Here is a 23,916-nt window from a genome sequence, read left to right on the forward strand (position 1 = left end):
AGGGAGCAAGTTCCAAAACAACTCTGCATAGACACATAAACAGCGCTCAGGTCACAACACATGCCAGTTGCATTGCTCACTCAGACACCTCACAAACAAGTTAGTTTCTACAGGACTGCTTGATCATCTATCCTGAACGACTTTGGAAGACCTGCTCTTAGGAATTACTTAAAATTGTCAGTTGGATGAAGTACAGGGTTGAGAGGGAAATTAACTTTCCATAAGTTTCTGTGAAGTGCACCAAAAGACTGTCATTGTACACCAATTAAAATAGCAGTGATTTTGGTGTGGATACCTGACCACTGAAATCAGAACAGGGACAACAGATAGTTTCAGAAATAGTTCTGAACATACATTAGGTGTAATGGTTTTTTGGAAGAGTTTTTATTTAATGACAACATTCAGGGAGAAATGGAGTAGAAAACCACAGAAATTAAGTGGCCATTATTCCCCAAAGTATTGTTGCCAGCAACCTTTCATGGCTTACAGTTAACAGTAGATGCTCACCGGGATTCTTTTTCATTGCAAGCCACATTCACTTCTTCACATTATCCATGTCACTGGGTTCTCTAGTGCCTCCAATTTTACCACTGTTGCCTGCTTATTTGGGCTTGTTCAAACTGGTTGGAAACTATTATATTTTGTACAATTTTAACTGGTTATCATTTTCTAAATATTATTTTTTTACATGCATCATCTCTTTCTGTATTGGTGCATATCAGAGGTGTGAATAGATATGGAAGGCAGAGGATAAAGAACATATTTTCCTTTAAATATGTACTCGGGACATGAATAAAATAAATGTATTTGAGAGGATGTCTTATGCTTATTTTAAAAGCAGAGGCTGCTCTTACATGCCATAATAGCACTGCAGAGTAGGGAGCTGTATCTTGGTCCATGGAGCCACAAAGAGAATAAAGATTGCAAGATAGTGCTGACATTTCTGATTTCAGGAATGAGGAAATACCCCTTCCCCACCATCTGGGATTATTTTTAAGTACTTGACCTTAGTGGAGTTCTCTCAATGTGTTCCTAGAAACCACCTGAACTCAGTTTTCTTATACCTCCATGGTATTTTTTGACAGAAACACCAAAAATACTTTGGCATCTCTCTCTCTCCATCACCTAACCCTTGAACTTTGCAGCAAGATTCACCACAGATCTGCATGCCAGCAGTTTACAGCTATGATTCCTCCTCACTTATTTCTGCCTCCATCCCCCATCTATGCTTCAGTCACTAGGCAGGACAAAAAAATCACACAAATACAAGTTTCTCCAGACATGGAGTCATTACTGTCATTAAGGTGAGGTAAAGGCAGATGCTGATCTCAAACGTCTATCAAAAACTGTAGGACAGTCCTGGAGACACCCAGATTGTGGCAGTGAAAATTAGTTCTGCTGTGAAAACACCGAGAAAAGGTACAGACCAAAATACAATTTGGACTTTCTTGCAATCCACATAGTTGCACTGGAAGTATTTTTAGTACCCAGCTGTTGATTATTGGTCATAAATACCTGTTTTATCTTATAAATAATTCTAATAATTTTATATAAAATTTGTTTTTTTCAGGTTTTATTATTTCTACAGAGATTTAATTTTCTAGGAATGTATCCATGGATAGTTTATATCTGGGTGTTGTGAAGCTCAGCACAGCTGAGAACTAGAAGCCAACTAGAAGCCAGCAGAATGATTCACAAAGTATTTACCATCACAATGCACACTATGAAAGTAATTCTATACTACAACTCAACCTCTTGGATGCTGGAAAACAGAGACCTTCTGTTGTGTCTGAAATGTTAAAATTTTGGCTTTGTGCTCACCAGTTATTTCAAGGGGGAAAAATGAAGGCACACTTTTTGCTAGACTCAAATCATTCCTGCTGAAAAGAAGGTAGACTATAATACTTTACAAGTTGCTTCAAAGGATGGCCATAGGAGTCATCTACAAATCAATGATTCCTGAGAACTTATTAGAACATGCTGTTCACACATGTGAATAAACTGAATTGTTTCTGCTAGAGAAGAATAGCTTTGAGCCATGACTTCCAAAGCATACTGACAACAGCTTTCTAGACTGTGTGACCTCTATCAAATCCAAGGTCCACAGAGATGTTCCTCCACGTTCTGAACATCCACTGCATGGATAAATGAATATACAGCAATATTGCAGTGCTTTCTTTTTATGACGCATAATACAAACCCTCCCCTCTCAAGAACCTTTACTACATCACTGAGAGATATCACACAAATATTCAGCCTATACAAGTGAGCCTATACAAATATGATAGATGTATTGTATGTGTTATACATAGAGAGAGGAAGGGAGAGGGACTTTCTACACCTTATTTCTGTGCAGATGGGAAAAAAAATCAACAAATACAAACAAAGGGAATTGGGAAAAAACTAAAAGTATAGTAACTCTCTGAAAAATATAGTGAGATTATTTTAAAATGAAGCTTGCATCATAGTGAGACAAAAAAGTTCTGGTGAGGACCTACACCCATTCCCAGAGATAACAGAACGCAGAGGAAAAGAACAGTTAATGAATGGTTAACATTTTAATTCAGTGTTTTGCAGGTGTACAAATACATTTCCCATTATGACCTAAAGATTATGATTGTCAGATTTCTGTATATTCAGATGAGCTTGTTAATTAGGTAGCGTTAACTATAAAGGAAATAATTCTAAGAGAAATAAATTAAAATAGTACCCATTCAGACATTATCATGAATAAATATGTAAAAAATGGAAAATTGGAACTGACACTACTTAAATAACTGGAGAAGGTCACAGATGTGATTTTTTTTCTTCCATTTTTAGCATTATGGAATTTAAAAGCTGAATTAAGAAATGAAAAAAATAAACAGCATCAAGACACCACGATTAGTCAAGACCTCTTGCATGTTTTGTAGACCTGTCCAGACATGGTAAGAGCAGCCTGCATGTCCTGTAGCAAGCTACATGTTTAGACAAAATCTGGTTTGGTCCTGAAGTCTTCAGAGCATTTCAAGACATCCGAGCAAGGAACATGGACTTCTGAGAAATACTTTCTAATATACACACAGAGCTCTTAGAAATCTCCAGTTTCCAGTGCTGAAAAAGGAAACAGCAAGAACAGAGCCTGCAACTGACATTTTCTTACCAAAATAACATAAGCAAGGTATCTGTGCTCTGGAGAAGTCCTCTTGTAAAAAACTGAAATATCAGATAACAGGACTTGGAAGGTGGCACAAGGGGAATAGAGTTGTAGAAAATACAAGGCATACATTTTAACAGAAGTCAGGGAAAATAATTGTCATGAAGGAAGTGGGTGGGCACTGGCAGAGGTGCCACAGAGCCAGTGGAATCTCCATCCTTGGAGATACTTACTACACTGCTAGACGAGCCCCTGAGCAACCAGTTTTAGCCACAAAGTTGGGCCTGCTTCAAACTCCAGGCTAAGCAAGTGACCTCCAGAAGTCACTCTCTACCTTATTACTGAATTACTGTTATAATTATCTGAAATGCCAGGAGGAGGATTTTATCACATATGTGAAATATATCTCTTCCCATGAAGTAAAAATAAAACAGGAGTACTATTTTTGTTTATATTTCTGACGTATTTAAAACACACAAGAAGCTCATATATCCGTAAAACTATCATATATCCATCAACAAGCAATATTTACCACAGAAATCTTGCAGTCTGAAGTAGAGACAAAGACAGGTGAGAAGTATTGGAAAAGAACTAGATTATGGCATAATATCCAAGCAGAGAAGATCACTCCAGATAATAAGACTATAGTATGACAGCATGGTTGTTATTTGCACTGCTCATTCACGTGGAAACAATGGGACACAAAACTCAATGACAGTATACTTATAATCTCTCACGGGTCTTAAAAAGTAAACACAGCTATCTACTGTGTTTACTGGCTGTAATTTTATTTTTTTAGACCTAGATATACCACAAAGTGTTTGGAAAAACCTAAAATAAAAAAGCAAAAACATACAGTGTTGCATGTACATAGAGAGTTTCATGGCTTAGTATGATCAACATTTAATATTGAGCACAGTGGTTCAAGATTCACAGCACTAAAAATTAAACTGGGATTTGCCATATTTCTAAGTATGATAATATAACCATTTAAGTGAATAATCATACATTAAATGTCTTCATTTAGCTTCCTCCAGTTTCAATCACACATCATTTCATGCATGAACTCTCTTTCTGAAGGTGCTAATTTAACTGAAAGCATTGAAAGTATTTTGCTTGTTCATTTTGTGAACACAAGTTTATAGGGTACAGGCTGGATTCAAAATACTCATGGTCAAAACTGTTGCAAATTTCAAAAGCATTACATTTATGTACACACAACAGAGAAGTCCAGAAGGCACCTTCATCCCTGTTTCTATACACTTATCTGTGCAGGCAAGTCAAAAGTAGCACAGAGCAGTCAGGCATTGTGATTCTGCTTAAGCCCTCATGGGCTTTGCAAAAGCAAGGCCTATCTCACCCACAAGGCCCAAACCCAATTGAATTTTTAAAAAAAAACTAAAACAAACAACCCAAAACACTAATTTGACAGTGCCAGAAAACAGATGACTGCCACCCTTTTCCCCTTTTGTCTGAAGACTTGTCTGTACAGAAAGCCAGCATCAGCTTTTTCCTCTGTGAAAAGACAAGATTATGTATCTTTCACAAACCCAGAAAAGTGACTGCCCTCTAAAAGATAGGGTATTCTTGGAAATGGGATACCTCTGTCTCTATGTCTTTTTAACTAAATAGTTCAGTAACTTGAGAATTAATAAGATTTTTTTAGGAGAAACTAGATAATAACTCACTACCTAAGTAATTTAGGCATTGATACTGAAAGGAATGTGGAATCCATCTAATTTATTTGTGAGATGAAGTTTTACATGTAAAGTGGAAATATCTTCTCGGAAGATGATGGGTCACAACCCTGAACTCAGAACCCAGATCATGCCGTAGTTGGAGTGGGTTTGAGGTCCTTGTCACATAGTTGATTATTATTTGTAGGGGAGGCTAGGGATAGGAAAAGGTGGTTGTTGTAGACACTTGAAGATTCACACGGAAGAAGATTCACAACAGAGGCTTAGGGAGCCCATCTTTGCAACACTGAGCCTTCATGAGAACAGCAGGCTTTTCAATTTCTACCTTAGGCAGCTCCTTTGTCAATTAATCTTCTTCGGCAATAAGGTACAGCTATGCCAGCCTCTGGCTAAAGAGAGTACACAGCTCGCTGTACATTGAAGGACACCAAATGAAAGCAAATATGCTGAGGGAACAGAAATCATACAGTGCCAAGAGCAGTGTCAAGGACAATTCTCCATTCTTCCACTGAATAGTTTTTTCATGAAAATTTCTGATCAGATGCAGCCCTGTGCAGGCCTGTCTAAGACCCCTGCACCCTCACCCCACCTGCTGCAGCAGCCCTTGAGGGACAGTCCTGGGCTGAAGGGCACCTTCTGGCCTCAGCCATCAACACTGACACACACTCGCAGAGGACAACACAGAAAATAGAAATATTTTCTTCAAGCAGTGCTTCTCTTCACGTAAGTGAAAAGATACACCAAAAGGAGAATTCCAGAATTTTACCTTCATGCAGGTAAATTAGAAAGCCCAGCCTATGTCTATATCTGAACACTAGTCAAGGTGCATTTTTTGAAGGTTATAACATCAGAGAATCATGTAAAACACCCCAAAACATGAAAAGAAATGGGGTTTTCCATGAAGAGCGTTTTCATAACTAATGACGCCTAATGCACTTATCCAAATATCTTTGCCTTAAATATCTTAATAGAAGGGATGCTATTCTCAGCCTAATGATTACGTGGTCATGTAGTCAAGCCAGTCTTAAAATCAAGATGTGTTTCAGGTCATCCAAGCAATACTAATCACTCTAAGATCTTTGAATCACTAGAATGCTATATTTGACTTCTATATTTGTAGCAAATACAAGAACACTGGAATGTATTAAAAGACCTAAATAGCCCATTTTCTCTACTTCAGTTACTACTCACAGGCTCTTCACTTAAATATAGGAAGTTAATGAAAACTGCAAAGCAGGAGGGATTGCTATTTAAATAATCATACACTAGTGTTTGTATATACCATACCCTGCTGCTGCAGTTTTGGACAGGATTGGACCATCTGCTTCAGACAGAACATTAACTGATGCTGACCTAGAGCTAAACTTGAAAACTGAGATTAAATTTAAAAAAAACCCCACAAATCTGCATTCAATTTTAATTCTACCTAATTTCATGCAGTATGATAAGAGTGACTAGATGTAAAATCAGCAGTGGTAGCCACTTACTTAAGTGTACTCTGATTAATTAACAGAAAGAACAGATAACTAAGCAAAAGAGAAATTAAAAAGAAAACTTTGAAAAAAAACAAATTTACATGGCAGAATTTAAGATTGTTTTTCTATCATATCCTTTGGAGAAAGGAATTCAAACCAAACTGAAGACAATAGCACAATTTATAAGAGGTAAAAGACAGGACAGGAATTAGAAAAGCTGAAAGGGAATTTCAGGAGTAGGTATGGAAAGACACAGAAACCAAATAATGCATTATCTAAATACCTGTGGAGCAGGATAGTTTTGAAAGAATCAGTGGTTCCACCGGGCCTTCTGCAAGTGAATGGATCAGTAAATGGGGATGAAGTCACCACATCTGTTAAAAGTTCTTTTTGCTTCAGCATTTTCAGGGAAAATATCTGTTCTCCTTGTCATATAAAGAAGCACTGTTAGAAATTAAAGCTTTGGAGTTTTTATTTAAGAGCTTTTGTAACAAAATACTTCAATTTTTCCTGAACCACCAAAGAATTAACACTTGATTCATGAAGACATTAGTGGGTTTAATTGCTGTCTCACCACCACGCTCAAGAAAAAGTAATCCAGACCTTAGACCTTGCAGTTTTCATCCACAACGTGTACTCAGGACCCTGGGTAGTGTGCAAGGAAACTTCACAGTCCTGAGTATGTTGAGGTCCTGAGTGGTATTTGCTGTGGGTTTTGTAAGAAAGTTGTTCCCTGACCATCCCTCACAGACCCCTTGCTGCATCTTCTAAATAGAACACCTTGCAGGGGCCTCTCACAGACCAGGATTGTGGTTAGACTACTAAGGAATTGTCTCTGTTCTGTTCAAGGGGAGGCCCTGTTTCTGTACTGTCTGTTTGACTGACACTGGAACAAGTTTTCAGCCCATGAGACATGCCACAAGATTTTTTTGAGACAATAGCAGTCCAGAAAAGTATGTAGACTGGGGGACACCTACTCAATATTAGACTCATCTGCCGAACTATCTCTTGGCTGATCATGGACTTAGGCCATAGAATCTGGCACATCCATTTTAGATTAGACTATACAACTCCCTGCTGTGCCCTGTATTTCCAGTTTATATCATTCTAATATGAATTCAAGTGGGGGAAAAGTTATTACAGAATAAACAAACCCTCTTTCTTGGTCTGTGTCAGTTTAGCTCAAGGAAGAGCTGGGCACAGGATCTCTGGTCCCTTGCCACCAGTGTGAGAGGAAGTGCTGAGCTACCCCCGGGAGTCTGAGCCCTCTGAAGGGTCAGCTCTTCCCACAGCACAATGAATGCTGGATAAAAGCTTTTTTATTTTGTTAACGGGCACTCTGGTGGAGTTACCTTCCTCTTGGTTTGTAAGAGGTGATGGTTGCAGGCTTACTACTCTTCTGTCAGACCGAGGGAGGAAGCATTCAGTGCTTGTTCTTCTGAGGCTCGTCATTTGGGCAATCTTTCTAAGGATGCCTTTCTGAACATGGCAGCAGAGCTTCTCTGTCAGTTCAAGTATTTCACCTTTCCATCTTCTTGATTAAACAAAGAGCCCATGGTTGATTCATCAGTGATTTGGACATAACAGTTGTCTGCCCACAGTGTGAACTGCTTCCTTTGGCTGGAAATGTATGTAAAACTAATGTCCTATTTTTTTCAGCATGAAGTATGTTATACCAGTTTAAGATGCTGGAATATTTTCAGGAGTTGTGACATCACTTCAGATTTCTCATTTTAGTGAAATTTCCACTATTGAAATTAAATTAATCACAGAGCAAGACTGTGGAGAAAATTGATACAGATGCATACCCATGTATTACATGTGACTGTGTTACAGAAATAAACATTAGTGAAAGTTCATATTATGCAAAAACAGAAATTCTCTCTCCAGTCTGAAAATCTCAGGCATCCTACAAGAATGTTCAACAGTGAAAGATGACGATGGTTTGGTTTGTTCCATCCATCTTCCTTCCACCAAAATTTGCACTTACGTGCAGGAATAAGTTTCTTATGTTCTCATTGCTGATGCTGCTTCTGTCTATTCTCTGCTGATAGTTTAAAGCTTTTCTTAGTTATGCACATCCTTATTTCCTCCCATCAACAGGCAGGATTATGAAGCAGTCTATAAATTGCCATTGGGAGCAAAACAAACACCACCAGGCCTTGTTCTGATTCTGGTGAAAACCAGATGCTGGCTTTTGATTTCTCAGTTGTCAGCTTTAGCAACTGTATTTGCCAATTATTCTGATTATTCCTCTGATTTTTCCCTCCCTTCTCTGAACTTCTTGTGGGCATTGGCTTCTAGGGGTAACAGATCTCCCACCTAATGACTAAGGAAGATCTTTGCTTTTAGAGGTGTGGTTTTGAGTTGAAAATCATCCTGGTTTCTTGGGGTGTACTGGTGAAATTGCCAGGAAGGGGACCTAGATAGAGGAGGGAGCACAGCCTAAAAACTACATTGAAAAATCTCAATTTGTTACAGAAAAAATGTTGAACTTTCATTCTAGTAAGCCAGTAAATCAATAAATAATAAAAATAATGTTTACAAGGTTATAAATGGGCTTCAAAGTAAACAGTCTGTTCAGATGAATGGCAAAGTTTGCATTCCTTGTAGAACTATTGATCCAGTCTGGATACCTGTAGATTCATGAAAATAGCACTGCAGCATCCACATTTTAGAAGACCTTTTTTTCTACCAAGAAGGGCTATCTTTCAAAACAAAATAAAAGTTTGAAATTATAAAATGCAATTCTCATAAGCTGCTCCACATATTTTCAGCTTTAGGTTATTAAGTAATGTAAATTTTTTTCCAGTAGTAAGATTTTGACACTTAAGTAACAGCAGCAGTACTGAAAAAAACTCATACAATTAAATCGACTTGGAATAAAAATCATGGTCCTATTTAAATGCAGTGTCTTACTCTCTAACAGGCCACCTTGTGAGCAGTTTTGAGAACATTCTGCTGGCAGCAGACATTTATATGTTAATTTCTGTGCATATAACCATTTCCTTATTATTGTTACTTGTGCAATAGCAGAATCCACTGATCATAATACTTGTCCTTTAATACAAGTTTGGGTTTGTTGTTTTTTTTCAAAAAGGCAGTTTTCTGTTCCAAAAGATCAGTAAAAAGATTGGGATATTTGGATCTTGAAAGAAAGTACTGGAGGAGCCATTTTTCTTCCCTCAATTAGACAAATGATTCACTGTGATTTTTCACTGTGGACCTAAAGCCAGGTAAAATGAATACAGCCACTGGATTCTGCCTGTAGGAACATTGTCCAATTGCAAGTTTCTCTGCTAATCCACACTACTAACATTCAAATATATCACTGATAGGTTATAGATAGTAATTTCCAAAACCACAACTTGTTTTCCCAGAGAGTAAATTTCAGGAGTTGATGGAATTTCCTTTTTTTTTCTTCTAACAAGAAAGACCTCTAACAAGCAGAAATTCTTTTCAACTATTGCAGTCCTTCATGGAGACTAATTCTGAAGTGGCAGGATACATTATTTAGTTAATATTTTCCATGGGTGCTAGACCATCACTCCTTATACTTTGGACACAGTGGCACACTCTTTACCCTCTAGTTTGCATATAAATGCACAGGGAGGGTCTTCAAAGAATGAAAAGGTCTTTTTTTTAACTTTGAAAAAATTCAAGATTGTCTGTTAGTAAGATGACTAATACCAATTTTTATACAATAAAATCCAGCCTGAGATCTCTTGAAAGCAGAAAATAACAAGAAATTATAACAAATTGGAAGCAGGACATTCCTTGGTGTTTGCTGGAGTGGCAGACCTTGATGCAGGGGTCTGTCACACTCATTTAAATAAACTTATACAATCACTGGAATATTTTGTAATGTCTCATGTCCTCAAATGGTTTCCAGAAGCAGACCATTTTCAGGTTTCTCTGTCTGGATGTTATGGTTTAATGCCAGCTGGCTGCTAAGCACAAGGCACCCACTCCCTGCCTTTCCCCACCAAGAGGAGGAAAAAAAGGTAGAATCAATAGTTTGCAATAAAAACAGTTTTGTTATTATAAGAAAAAGAGAGAGAGAGAGAGAGAGGCATAAAACCCAAGGCAGACAAGTGATTCACAATACATTTGCTGATGACCCACCAACAGATGCCCAGCCTTCCCTGAGCAAGGAATGATTTGAGACAATCCCCCCTAGTTTATATGACATTCTATACAACAAAATGCCCATTCGGCCAGATCAGGCCAGCCTTCCTGGCCAAGATCCTTCATGGATTTTTTTTCAGCTTCTCACTGGCAGAGCATGGGAAACTGAACAGTCCTTGACTTAGGGTAAACACTATTTATCAGAAAACCAGAGTGTTATCAACATTATTCTCATACTAAATCCAAAACCCAACACTGTGCCAGCTACTAAGAAAAAAGCTCACTCTATGTCAGCTGAAACTAGGACACTGGATCTAACTGTTCTCCTATGAATTGCATCAGTCTTAATTTATTCTTGGTACCTTTTCTGTGGTTTTGCTTGTAGTGTTTTCTCCTGCTAGGAAGAGTACAAACATGGCCAAGCATTACCAGCATTCTTACACGTTCCACATGGCTTGTATAAAAAGGCCATTTCTTGATGACCTTGTGCTTTTGTTTATAATTGTCAGCATTATTCTTCCATATGTGATTGAAAGAAAGCAAGCTGATTCAAGGATGTAGAAGATTGAATACGATATGGTCTTACACAGCAGTGAGAGTGTCCTGACAGTGGACTGGAAGGAAAACAAGATCACTTCTTTCTGCTGCAAGATAGATAGGTTTGAGCATGGACCATCTCACTGGCAATACACTGGAGGACATTCCAGTAGTATTTACTGGACTCTACCATATAATTTTAAACATTTGTCCAGAATCTTTTATTCTGTCTAACATATGGTTCATGAGTCCTGAGTGTGTGAACTCAGTGGTTTTCCTTACCTGTGGATATTGTTAATCCACAAGAAAAATTCCACTTATTCCATTGACTTCTGGTGACTCAGATGCAGAATATCAACATTATCCTAAGAAAATGCCTTCCTATGTGACAGTAGCATCTTGAACATAACAAAAGGAGACATTCTCCCTCAGAGAGTTTGCATTTACAATGCAAATCTTCATTTCTGTCCTAAAAAGTTCCCTTTAAAAACTTACACTGACTGGCTTTGCAAAGCAGAGCAGTTCATGCCTGACTGCATGGTAAAGGCATTTACAGGCACTGCTGAAGAACTGGGCAAGTAGACCCTAGACACTGAGCTCTCTGGGATTCATAAATTTCTGCTGTCTAACAGAAAGTGTGGCAGATCTTCCTATTGGAAGAATATGGTAGATATCCTAGAAGATAGGATAAAATAAATTATTTTATTCCTATTTATTCCTATTCCTAGGAATATCCTTTCCTAGGAAAGCTGCTTGCAGTTTTCTGAACTTTTGGTTATTTTTTAAAGTATGATGGTAAGGAAGTCCTTATGGGGATCATGTACATATAAACACTGTGTTCCACTAATGGAACTTCAAGGATGTTGTTTTGCATCTTGCCTAAGAGGCCAAATACATCAATTTTATAATATACTCAACCTGTAAAAGCATTTGTTCTTAAAACTCCGGTCTACTCACAAAGATGGGTATCCTATTAATGGAATCAATTAGTAGAGTTCAACATACCAGCAAATGAGAGCAAACAAAGCCAAACAAAATCCTTTTCTGCTTTAGATTTTTTTTTATGAAACCTATTGGCTTTTGCCTTTCAGACCCATCCCCCTTTACTTGCTGATTGTTCCACTGCCATTATGTCTAAATTAATGATGTGTTTGGCAGTCAGACAACTGATCCAATCGGCTGCAATGTCACATCTGAAAATGCTCATCAGCTCTGCAGCCTACTCATTTTTTATGACTGACATGAACACAGCCATCGAACAGTGTGCTTGCTCCTGCTCTCCCCACGCACTCAGCACACAAACAGCAACATTTACATTAATTTGGTGAATATGCAGCTCAATAGAGTGTGGGGAGTTTCATTGCAGAGGAGTGGGAAGTAGAGGAGTCCAGCAACCACTGCACCTCACTCTGGGAGCCCAGGCTGGGGCTGCCCAATCCCTGCTAGAATAAGGCAGGGTGTCTTTTTTTAGAGGGGAAGCTCTCTTTAGTAGGCAAGCTAGCCTAAATGTATTCCCAATTACTTGGCTGCAGCAAGAAGGCAGAAAAAAACAATTCATACCTATCTCTCTGGCACAGGCTCAACAAAATAATTTACATACTTTGTGCTGTAAAAATGGACATTCCTCTCTTCCACCATCCATATATTGCTAATATATTAGCAACAGCATCAGATAGTACAACAATCAGGACAGACTTCTGTGGAAGTCCATATGATTTAGCCTTCCATTTTGACAGTGAGGCTTAGAAAAAATGGAATACTTCAATTTTGAAGTATTGTTTCAGTACACTTTTCAAAGTAATTTTATACATGTCCATTAATTTCTTTGTCATTAATGTTTTTTTCCTTAGCTTGCTTATGTAAATACCATGTGAGACAGTTTTTCTGCGATCTGGAAAGATAACATCTGTTGTTTCTTCCCAGTGAGCTAGGTTACCCACTTTGAGAGATAAATTATATTTGGTTCATACTGTTTGTTCTTACCAAATCAATGGGGACCATTCCTCATCTCCTTATTTCTCAGGTGCTTAGAAATAATTCATTTGATTGCTCATTTCTTTTAGAAATTGAAGTTACTCAGGTGGTCTTTAATTTCTTAATACCATTTCTTTTAAACATAGAAATGATAGCTGTCCAGAGACAATTTCCTGGCAATTCATTCACCCTTCCAAAGTTCTCTAAAATAACTGAGCAGCCACATGATTCATCTGTTAGTTCTTCAAGTATCCTCGGAAGAATTAATCAGGTTTAGCTGATTGAAAATCTGTCATTTATGTTCTTTTTCTTTAGGAGGCTGAGATTCTGCTTACTCTTTTGCAACTGGAATTAATTGACTACTTGCCACCTCAAAACTGACCTTCTTAATGAAGTGCAATATAGAAAAACTTCGGTGTATTTTCCTAGAAGAAATCTCTAGTACTGATGTCATAGGTATTACTGCTAACAACATTTTCCCCTAGATAAAGTGGAAAAAATACTGGAAAAGAATAAATAAGCATTTTCCCTTTTTAATCCTTTATCCTTCATTTGGAGTTGATTTTTTCCTTAAGCTTTCAGTATGGCTACACATTTGCAGCAGTATTTTCAAGTATATTGAATTCTAATTAATCTCACCATGTCACTCTGGCTTGCAGGTAAAAGAATTTATTTTCCCCAGCCAAGAAAAACTTAACAATTAAAGCACTCATAGCAGAATTCTTATCTAGATATGAATAGGATGATGGCAGATAAATAATTTTAAGCACAGAACAGTGTTATCCTCTGAACCAGTAAGTCCAAAGATACTCAATAACACTACAAGGATGTAGCATATTAAAGACAATGAGCATCCTTCTCTGAAGCTACTATTAGTTTCTTTTAAATGTATAATTGATTGGTTCCTCCAATATACCAATTCCTTCTACATTGTTAGCAACAGCATCTGATCAAATATTCTTTGCTTGAGGATTGTAGCTTGCCATGTCATGGCAAGACTGAAAAGTTCTCTGACAACTGCTTCACAAGACAAGGAAAAGGCTGAGAATAGAGAATGAGACCACCCATGCTTCACACTCTAGTTTAAGAGCTCTGCAACAACAAAGCTCACTTTCTTACTTTAAACCTTTCATTGCCACTCAGTTTTGCTATGTAAATCAGGGCTTATAGAGGACAAGCAGAAACTAATATGAGAATGAAGTGTATTAAGTTCTAAGACAATTTTTACTACTTTAGATGTCTGCTCATTTAGAATGCATGCCAAATTACAATTATGCATGTTAACCAAAGGTAGTCTGAGTTAATTGTCTGAAAAGTTTTCTAATTGCAAAAAAAGTCTTCAAACTTCTGATTCACATAAAAGACATGCTTTACAGGCCTCTGGGAGAAATATTTTAGCCGCCTTTTAAAAATATATTTATTTTGTTAACTCCAGGGTTTATAAATATCTATATTTAATTTTTTTTTAACTAGTCTCTTTTCAAAGTAAATATTTTGCAAACTTAGGGAACTTTCTTGAAGCAAGTATTCCTGGATAAGCAACTCTGAGAATAAAACTATTAAAGATCAGGAAGCTATTGAAAAATGTTACATGAAAAGCACAGCATCAGAAATGCCAATGTGAAAGGAAGTAGGAAGAAGAGATGAAAATACAGAGTCTTTTGAAAACTAAAAGACAAATAGGAAAAGCAAGATATGACTACAGGTATTGCAGCACTGCTTTTTTAGTGTTTCACTGTAGCAATGATTTACACTAACCCACCCAGTGTACCATTGTGAAAAATTAGGAGCATGTCAGCCATGGAGGCAGTAACCTCTAGCAGTGGGATGGTAATGAAGACTAAGGGGTTCTTTCAAACACTCTGTTAAAATAAATTAAAGGCCTTCATCTATACCCACAGGATGTGTATAATGAGGCAATGTAAGGATGGAAGATAAAATTAGGAGTGCTAAAGTGCAAAATTAATTAATACCAAGAAGGACATGCATTTGAAATCAGAGGGAGATAAAAGAAAGTATAGGTTCACCATTTAATGGGGGAGGACAGCAAATAACAGGCATAAAGAAAACCAAATCTTCCCATTTTGCTTCAGTCTATATGAAAAAGATTCATTGAAAGCAAATATTACTGCAATTCATTTAAAAGAGTACAGTATGAAGGCCAGAACAGTTCAGTATTGTTTAGTTATTTCAAATGTATTTAAGTTCGTTCCTGACTAAATTTACCACTGAGAACATAAAGAACCACCTAAAGCAATCCCTGACACATTAGAACTACCTGTGGTAACTTCAGGAGGGGAAGGAAAGAATTCAGAATACTGCAGAGAAGCCAGCATAGTACCTGTCATTAAAAAGGGGGAACAGGAGATCATAGCCTCATTCAGTGTCCAGAAGCAATATTAGACAAAGAATCAAATAATCAATGTATAAACATCTTTAGGACATGAAAGTGATTAAAACCGCAGACAAAGGTTTGTCAGGAGATCACATCAAATCAATCTACTCACCCCTTTCATAGGGATAGTAATACTGTGATAAACCTATACTTTGATATAATTTTTTGAGTTTGCTTTGCATTATATTGCCATAAACAAATTTCAGAAATATAGGCTAAATAAAATGCAAATAAAAAAGCTGAAATTGTATTTAAACCAAAAAAGTCCCAAATACATTATCAGTGTAGGTATAATTCAAGCAAGATTCTGCACTGAATTTTCCTAGATCCAGTTTGATTCAATGTGTTCATTAATTACTCTGGTGACAGAATAGAGAATACACTTAAGGTGTTTGTGATGACATAATGTTAAGCACATAAGGGAAGACAGTATCAGAAAACTAATGGATCTTGATACATTGGATGTCAAACTTGAAATTCAATAAGGACAAATGCAGAGCGCTACACCAAAAAAAAAAAACCCAAAAGACAACAAATACACAATTATAAAATGAAAACCTGAAGGGGCAGCAATCCATCAGAAAGGGACCTGCTATTGCAGCAGTTTGCTGAGTGAATATAAGTTGTGACACTCTTGGAGAAAAAAAAAACATAAGGCAAATCTAATTCTGGATGAAACTCAGAGGAATGACACAGTAAGAAACAACAGGCTGATTCTGATACACTTCCAGTCAGTCAGGTTCCCACTGCACCTCAATGCCCCATCTCCTCAACACACTTCACACCAGAAACAATTTAAGGGGAAGCCAGCGGACAGAGACACGGGAATGAAAGACCAGGTTAAGGAAGAAACTCAGCAATCCTTCAACATACAAGAGCAGAGAGAGTTCTGTGATGGGTAAACAGAGGAGGCTGGAGGCAGCTGAATGGCTGTTGGCTGCTCCCAGAGCTGTGACAGTGTCCCAGAAAGCCAGGCTGCCAGCTACTGCTGCTGCTACCAAGAAAATGGTTTGGATTGACTTATGGCTATTTTGGGGAGGAAGAGGAGATCCCAGAAGCAAGAGTCACAAACTAGGATTGGGACAGGAGCAGCAATGTCAGTTTTCTATATCTTGCAAGCACAGCCTTTCTCCTTGAAAGCTGTCAGCTTTCAGACCTGCCTTCACTGCTGAGAGGTCTTGAGCTGTGCTGTAGAAGGTATAGAGAACTTGGGAATCAGTTTGTGATGTCCACCAAGGGAAGAACAACAAGAATTTGGTAACTTTACAGCAGAATGACTTTAGCAGAGATATTAGCAGGAAAGTCTTGAAAAGAAGGTCTACAAATTGTTGCTCAGAACATCACAAAACTTCATTTGATATAAGGATGAAGAGCTGTTAGGGGAAAAAACACACTAACATCTGCAAGCAGGTGTGTTTGTTGTCTCCCTGTGAAGACAAAACAAAGTGACTCTCTGAGAGGCATTTCCATCATCACACTTCTGATTAATAACATTTCACTACATCTTCATGTTTTACCAGGAAAAAATGTGGAAGCAGCACACTGAACTCTGTGCTGATGGTAACTTTCAGAGCCACTCTTATAGCCCTGGGACAAATGACTGATAAGATAAGCTCCAGCATAATTTTTAGCTACAATTATATGGTGTGTGACATCAGCCCATAGAAATTGTTTCTGGCTTCGCTCTCTGGCATCAGTGAGCAAGTGCTAAGTCATACATCTGTTTGGGAATGCAATCACATTATTATCTCCTGACAGAGAACATAATCAACTAATTTCAGCCCTGGTATAAATGGATAACCATTTATTATAAATGGATAACCATTCTCAGTTACCCTCTGAAGAAGCCTCCTTGTCTCTATTACTGCTGTATAGGTAAATTAAACTCCTTAATTTATGTGCTCCAAATTAGTTAAAATAATTTAAAGTAGATGGAGTTAACCGCTTGGAAGTTATTTCTCAATAACTAAGCTAATCATTCCTAGGGCTCTTTATAATCAATGCTGGATTGTTTCTCAGTGAATATGCACATCACCTTACTATTACTTCAGCAGAGTAATGCTGAGTTAAACCAGCTGAGGATTTGGCCCACAATATCTCAAGGGCACTTACTTTTAATTTAGTAATAATTACACTCTATGCTAATATACTAGAAGGTCTTTGGCCTTTGAGTTAATGAAATAATACCCAAATGACCCTCAGAATCCATTTCTTCAGCAAAGGGGAAAATTATTATTTCATAAACAGGAAGTAACCTCAATTTCTTATAATAAACTTCATTTTGCATATAAAAAGAGAAAGAAAAAAAGACAGAGGAGAAGAACAAATAAGAAGACAAATTTTAATATGATTTTCTGTGGTTCTTATCTCTCTAATTTTTTATAACCCAAATCAAAAGTGTAAACCATGAATGCACACACACATGTGCACACAAACATACCAAATTAACCCCTACTTTACTACCTATTAAAGGTTTCAGAGAATTATGACAAATGCTACAGAGAGATGAGAAGCCATATGTTCTGCCACACCCAGGAAGCATTATATCTCAGACTAGATTTATAATAACCTGGGAATGTTTGTCTTCCATCCTCACAGTGAACTAGTAGAGATTGAACATGTGGTCTCAGAATAACAACCTGAAGAGGTGATGGCAGGTCTTCTAAATTTCTCAAAGAAAAATTGTTACATCTCCATCTCCTATGCACCATTTTTTTTCCTCATCTTTTTTTTTAACCCTCTCACACTGAGCTAATTTCACTATCACACAATTATATTATTTTACAGATTCACACAGAGAGAATCAGATCCTGCCAAAACCAAAGGATACTAGTGGAGTCTTTTTCCTTACACACTCTATCTGAAAGGAGAGATACAGAGGATAGATTTTTAACTTTTTTAGTCAAATAAAATAACTGTTTCATTCAGTTAGTAATATCTCCCACAGCAGGGAGCTGGAACTAGATGAACTTCAAGATCCCTTTCCAATACAACTAATTATATGATTCCATGATGCCTATGACAATTATTTCTATTTCATATCTGTTCACATCTGAGCAGTTCACTATAGGTTTTATTAGTACAGCCGTAAGAGCAGCATTTTGGTCAAAGCTTTACATAAATGGTCCTTCCCTGTTTTATGTGAAAATGTTCACCACTCTTCCAAAGCTTAACTTTGTGAAGAATCTAATGAAATTTGAATTTTGAAAATACAATAAACCATATTGATTTCTTTAGTTAGACCACCAAACTAGAAAAACATTGTATTGCAAATTACAGCTGCACTCTGACAAGGCATGTAATCATTTGATAGGTTGCTATTTTTTGTATTACAACAGTAGGTCCCATCTTTAAGGTCCATTCCAACCTAAGCCTTTCTATGATTTTGAGTTTGAAATATCCTGCAGGCATTTTTTAAATGACAGAGAATTCCTAGAATTAAGTCAAAACAATTTTACAGATTGTAGAATGGTTTGATAGTGATTAGAAGGTGACTTCTGAGGAAAGTTTTTGGCTTAAAAGTAGATAAAAATAAAGCCCTATTAAAGCTGCAAGCATACATCACATAGTGATTTGAAAATCAGCTGGTAGCCTGAAAACACTCCTTATTAATTTTTTTAAAAAGTAATCTGTGTCACTCTAATCTTTTTTATGCTCTGAAAAAAGCCCAAATAACAACAGGATTGTGTCCTAATAAAAGCTGTATTTAGTCCTGATGAATGCAGCAATAACACAGACATATTAAGACTGAGAAAAAGATTTTGTTGAAGTTTGTGCTGAGTTGGTAAAATAAATATTGAGGAAGCCATAAAACTTGTTCCTTTTTATCCTCTCTTCATCAAATTTACCATCATGTTTTCAGATCCAGAGCTGATATAATAACACCTTCCCAGTTTGGCTTGCTCTGACGGTTTTGTAGCCTCACATAACCTGGTGATGGGATGTATTGGGAATGGAAGGGAGTCACTGACAAATCTGATTTCTTAAAAAATACATATTGTCCTAGAAGCACCAGTTATGCATGCAATGGAGACTTACTTCTCTGGGGTGAAGTAAGGTCTTTTATCCAGATTCTCAAATAATATGGTGGTATTACAGCTCTTGGAACTCTTCTTAACTGATTGCCCACATTTTAACACAGAGTTACACTGGGTCATTTTATTGTTGTCTTTCTTTCTGTGACAATGACCTTTGTGTTCTCTCCTGTCCAGTGCCTTGAACACTGCATCATCTCTCCTCCCCCTCTTCCCTCCATTCCACTTTGCTCTGGATGCTAAGGGCACTTACCTGAAGGGTCACTGAGGAGAGACAGAAGCTTCTCAGGCTGCGGCAGTATCTGCCATGAGGCTTTTAATTTTACAGAAGAGCCTGTCTCTACTCTAAAAGTTGAGCTCTTGACAGACAGATGGTCCAGGATGGTATGTCTTGACTTTCTCCAGGTGATGCTGACTTTCAAAACCTCCTCCACACTGCAATTTGGACTCTGATTTGGAAACTATGCAAATGAATTTTAAATATTGTCAGTAGTTTATCCTGTGAATTAGTTCTTCTCTTGTAAAAACCAAAAATCTTTCTGCAAATCAGGGACACCTGAACTTCTGTGGAAAAGCAGATAAAATTTTATAATAGAAAATAATAGATTAAATATGGGGCTTGCCAAAATTCCCCTCTTCCTACTTTATAAATCAAACTTCCCAATCTAGTTAAAGTCAAATTCTTTCCTTGTGCTGTATTTCAGAGGTAGCTTACAGAACATCACAGAAGTTACAAAATGAAATTGGTGTGAATGACAAGGGAGTTGTCCATTCAAGTGTGTATTTCAAGCCTTACACTCTCAATCTGGAAGAATTCTAGAAAATGTGAAACTATTATTGTCATTGTTGCAGAATGTAAAAGTTTTTTGGGAAACTAAGTTTTTTATAGAATAAGTGCAGTGATGCAAGTATTTCACCTTATTTTAAAAGCTCTCTAGAATTTTAGATTATGTCACATTTACAATTCTCCTATCTCAAGCAAGTGAAGCTCCACTCTGAGTTAGTCTCATTAAGCAACAGTGAAGTGGAAATTGTAGTTAGTTACAATTGGTTTTTAATAGCCTTGTGTTGTCTTCAACAAGGCATATTAGAAATAATATACTAGGTTGGAGCAGCTGCTAAACTTGCATTTATGTATTACCAGTTTGAAGGAAATAATTAATTTTAACATTGTTACAGTCTCTGTATCAGTGTCTCAAAATAACTAGCTGTGATTAATAGACCATGATAACAATTTTGATCAATGATCTAACGTTTCTTCATTAAAAAAGAAAGAATTTATTGCACATTACAATTTTTTTGAACTGTGTAGATTTCAATCTTGTCTAAAAATGCAATCTTCATCCATTCAGTGACACCAGAAGTTAGCTTCCTTTACTCAAACATTTAGAAACCATGCCTCCATTCCCTTCCCTCCTGTCATTATTTCATTTAATTTCATATTATTTTAATGAGTGATTTTTTTTCAACAGTTTTTGAGTGTTTCAGATAGCAATATTTCATTCTGGAATAAAAGCTAATGATCCATAAATACTTAATGCCATATTTTTATGGCCAGTAAATTAGTCTTAAATGAGTTCAGTAAGTTCTCTGACACATGTCATTAATTGCTAATGGTGTTTTAACTAGATAATTGTTGTAAAAGGTTGTTTATCATCATCATTGGTGGGTGACTGTTCCTTGCAGTCTGTCCTGCCTGGTACTGCTGAACTTCCTCTCTCTACCATTGTGTGCAGTAAAGAGATCAGGGGACTGTGAAGCATAATTTAAATATCAAATTCAAACACATCTAGTGGACAATGAACCTACAGATCATCAGACTTAGTAAGATCAGATTACTTTTTGTTTTTTGGACAGAAACACGTGTATCGTATCATAGTGCTCCTTACACACGGCATAAATGAGTTATAGACCAATCCTGACTAAGCAGTAAAAATGCCTAAGCTTAGATCTAAACTGATTCAGGCATTAAATTACCTAAAGAATATGCTATGTAATGACTTGGTGACATGCGTAGCAAGTGATTAGTGGTTTCTCCTTAGGATAAAGGGGTAGTATGACCTTAATGACATGCAGTAATTAGAGGGAAAGTTCACCAAGTGCTAAGCAAAGTGAACTTTTCAATACACAAGAGCAAGTTGCCAGTGAAAGTGAATTGAATTGAAAAGTAAAAGAATTGAATCTCCTCTTTGCACTTGAATCCTTGACCAGTATTATGCCTTCACAGGCTGTCGCCACCACGTTAATTATCAAGCAAACAGTTATCTTTGGTAAGGTCAGATCTAGCCACAAAGAGCAGTAATACAAAGTCTTGTTTAAGTAAACATGAGGCCCTAAGTATCCAGAGGCAAGGCCTTTGCTTGCTATTCCAAGTCACTAGGTTGTCTTCATTCTTAAAAACACACATGAACTTTTGTCCTTGCTTTCACAAGTGGGTTTTCTTAGGGCATTGCTACAAATATTGCACTTTGGTGGTTTTGAGTCCTCTTTTCACATTTTGTTTGTGATTCTTTGGCCTTCCCACTACTTTTCTCTGACACACAGCTCCCTCAGAGGAGTCCTGTCTCATTACACTTCCTTTCCAGTGGTGGCCAGCTGTATATTTTGACTCCAAACCGCTTTGATTGATCATCAGACCCAGTTTGCTCCCCAGTCCATGTAACTTTCATATGGGCTTAACCTAAAAGAGAGGTAGTTGACCTCAGTTTTAGAATAGAATCTTTAGGTTAGTGTTTGCTCAATCCTTAGGAGAGCAATGTGGGCAGAATAATCTGCAATCAGCCCCTGGGTGATATCTGCAGTCCTTTCCTTTTCTCTTTTGCCTGGAGTTACATGGAGCCCCATGGTCAGTATGGGCAGAGACTGGGGTTTGTCTGTGCAGCTAAGGGCTGGTGGAAGAGCATTACATGCCAGCTCTAAATCCTCTCCAGAATGACTAGATTTCTTAAGGGAGGGTACCCAACAGTGCCAGCAGCTCTGTCTAATCCCTGCTATAGGAAGGAGGTCATAAGGGTTTGGAGAGTTTTGTTTTCCTTGCCCGCTATGTGTGTGTATGTGCAACTAGCATGTGTAAGCTATGCATGCACCATGCAGAATGAATGAACTAATGCAAGTTATAGTTACTTGTTTGATGTGCAACAGGATGATGAGGCTGGAGAGCTGTATTTTGCCAAGAAAATCAGGTACAAAGGCATATGTTGTGCTCATGGTATATATCACAGTATTTTACCCATCTCATTGGCCGCTATACTCCCCAATTTCTTTATGCGCTTGTAACATGTTGTAACTGTTTACCAGCCTTAGGTGACTGAAAAATCCTGCCAGGCACAGCCTCCTCTAAGTATTTAGTAAAGCTTTCCAGGTAGCTCACAAAGAGCAGTGAAGACAAGCTCTTCTCCCCCAGAATGTCAGCCTCCTCAAGGCAGGCAGGATGCACCATCCTCAGCGCTGATGACAGTCTGGCTCACTGTGCTGGGATCACCTAGAAACACCTTGTCCTCTCACCACTATGAGCACATCTCCCAGCAAAGCTCTTTCAGCAGCATCCCTTGCCTGACACCACCTTTGGAAAGCTTCTGTTCTAGTCCCATGTTCTTCACCCCCACTGTAAGACCAAGTAGGTACAATTTTCAAGGTGCCGTGATCAGAAACTGCTGCTTTACCAGCTCACTCAGTGCTTGTCCTATTTTCCCCTTGAAAATAGGTCTGAAAAGAGAGGAAGAATTACTCTCTTTCTTCAAAATGTAGAGTCAAAAGATGCGTTCATTGCCATTACAAGGTGAAAAACAGTGGTTAGAGAATGCACCTCAAAATGTGGCAAAAACCAATTTGGAAAAAGGACGTACCATGGGAATACAAGTATCTCTGGAGTGAATGTAGGGAGTGGGAGGAATTCTCTCTAGTTTCCCAGTTGAAGCAGCTCCTTTGTACAAGTAATATTAAAAGATTAACTGAGAAGGAGTGTAGGAGTGAATAAGGAATATTACAGGAGACAGAAAACTTGATTGCCAGTCCCTGATCTTGCATGTTCTTACACAGTCTTATATTTTATCTACAAGCCAGCATTGGATAAGAGGCACAAGCAAACTTTGGGACCTTGGGGTTTGTTCTGTTCAAGAGCAAGCTGCACCCATGGGCTCAGAAAACCATGCTCAGTTCCATTCCTTATGTTCTGCCAAGAAGGCATTCCACACAGAAAAGCAGCCTCAGCAGACTGGATGGGAGAGGCAGGGAAGCAAAGTAGCCATCCTTACCGAGGTAAAATGGATTTGGGTAGAAAAGGGAATTGGCTGCTGTCCCACATCATAGGTCAACCTCCAAACCACCTAGCTGTTGTACAAAACCTGAGAAGCACTACCTCCTTCTTTAGGGATTGTAAGGTTTTGGGGGCCAACACCAGACCTGAGACTGCCTGCCAGACCAAAACATCTGCTGCAGATGAGAGAAAATGCACATATTTAAGGAGTCAGTAGGGTTTATGCATAAGAGACGTAATAAATTGCTTTTGAAAATGCATAAATAAACTGAAACTTCTGAAAAT

The sequence above is a fragment of the Parus major genome, chromosome 1, assembly GCF_001522545.3.
Source record: "Parus major isolate Abel chromosome 1, Parus_major1.1, whole genome shotgun sequence".
Lineage (NCBI taxonomy): Eukaryota > Metazoa > Chordata > Aves > Passeriformes > Paridae > Parus > Parus major.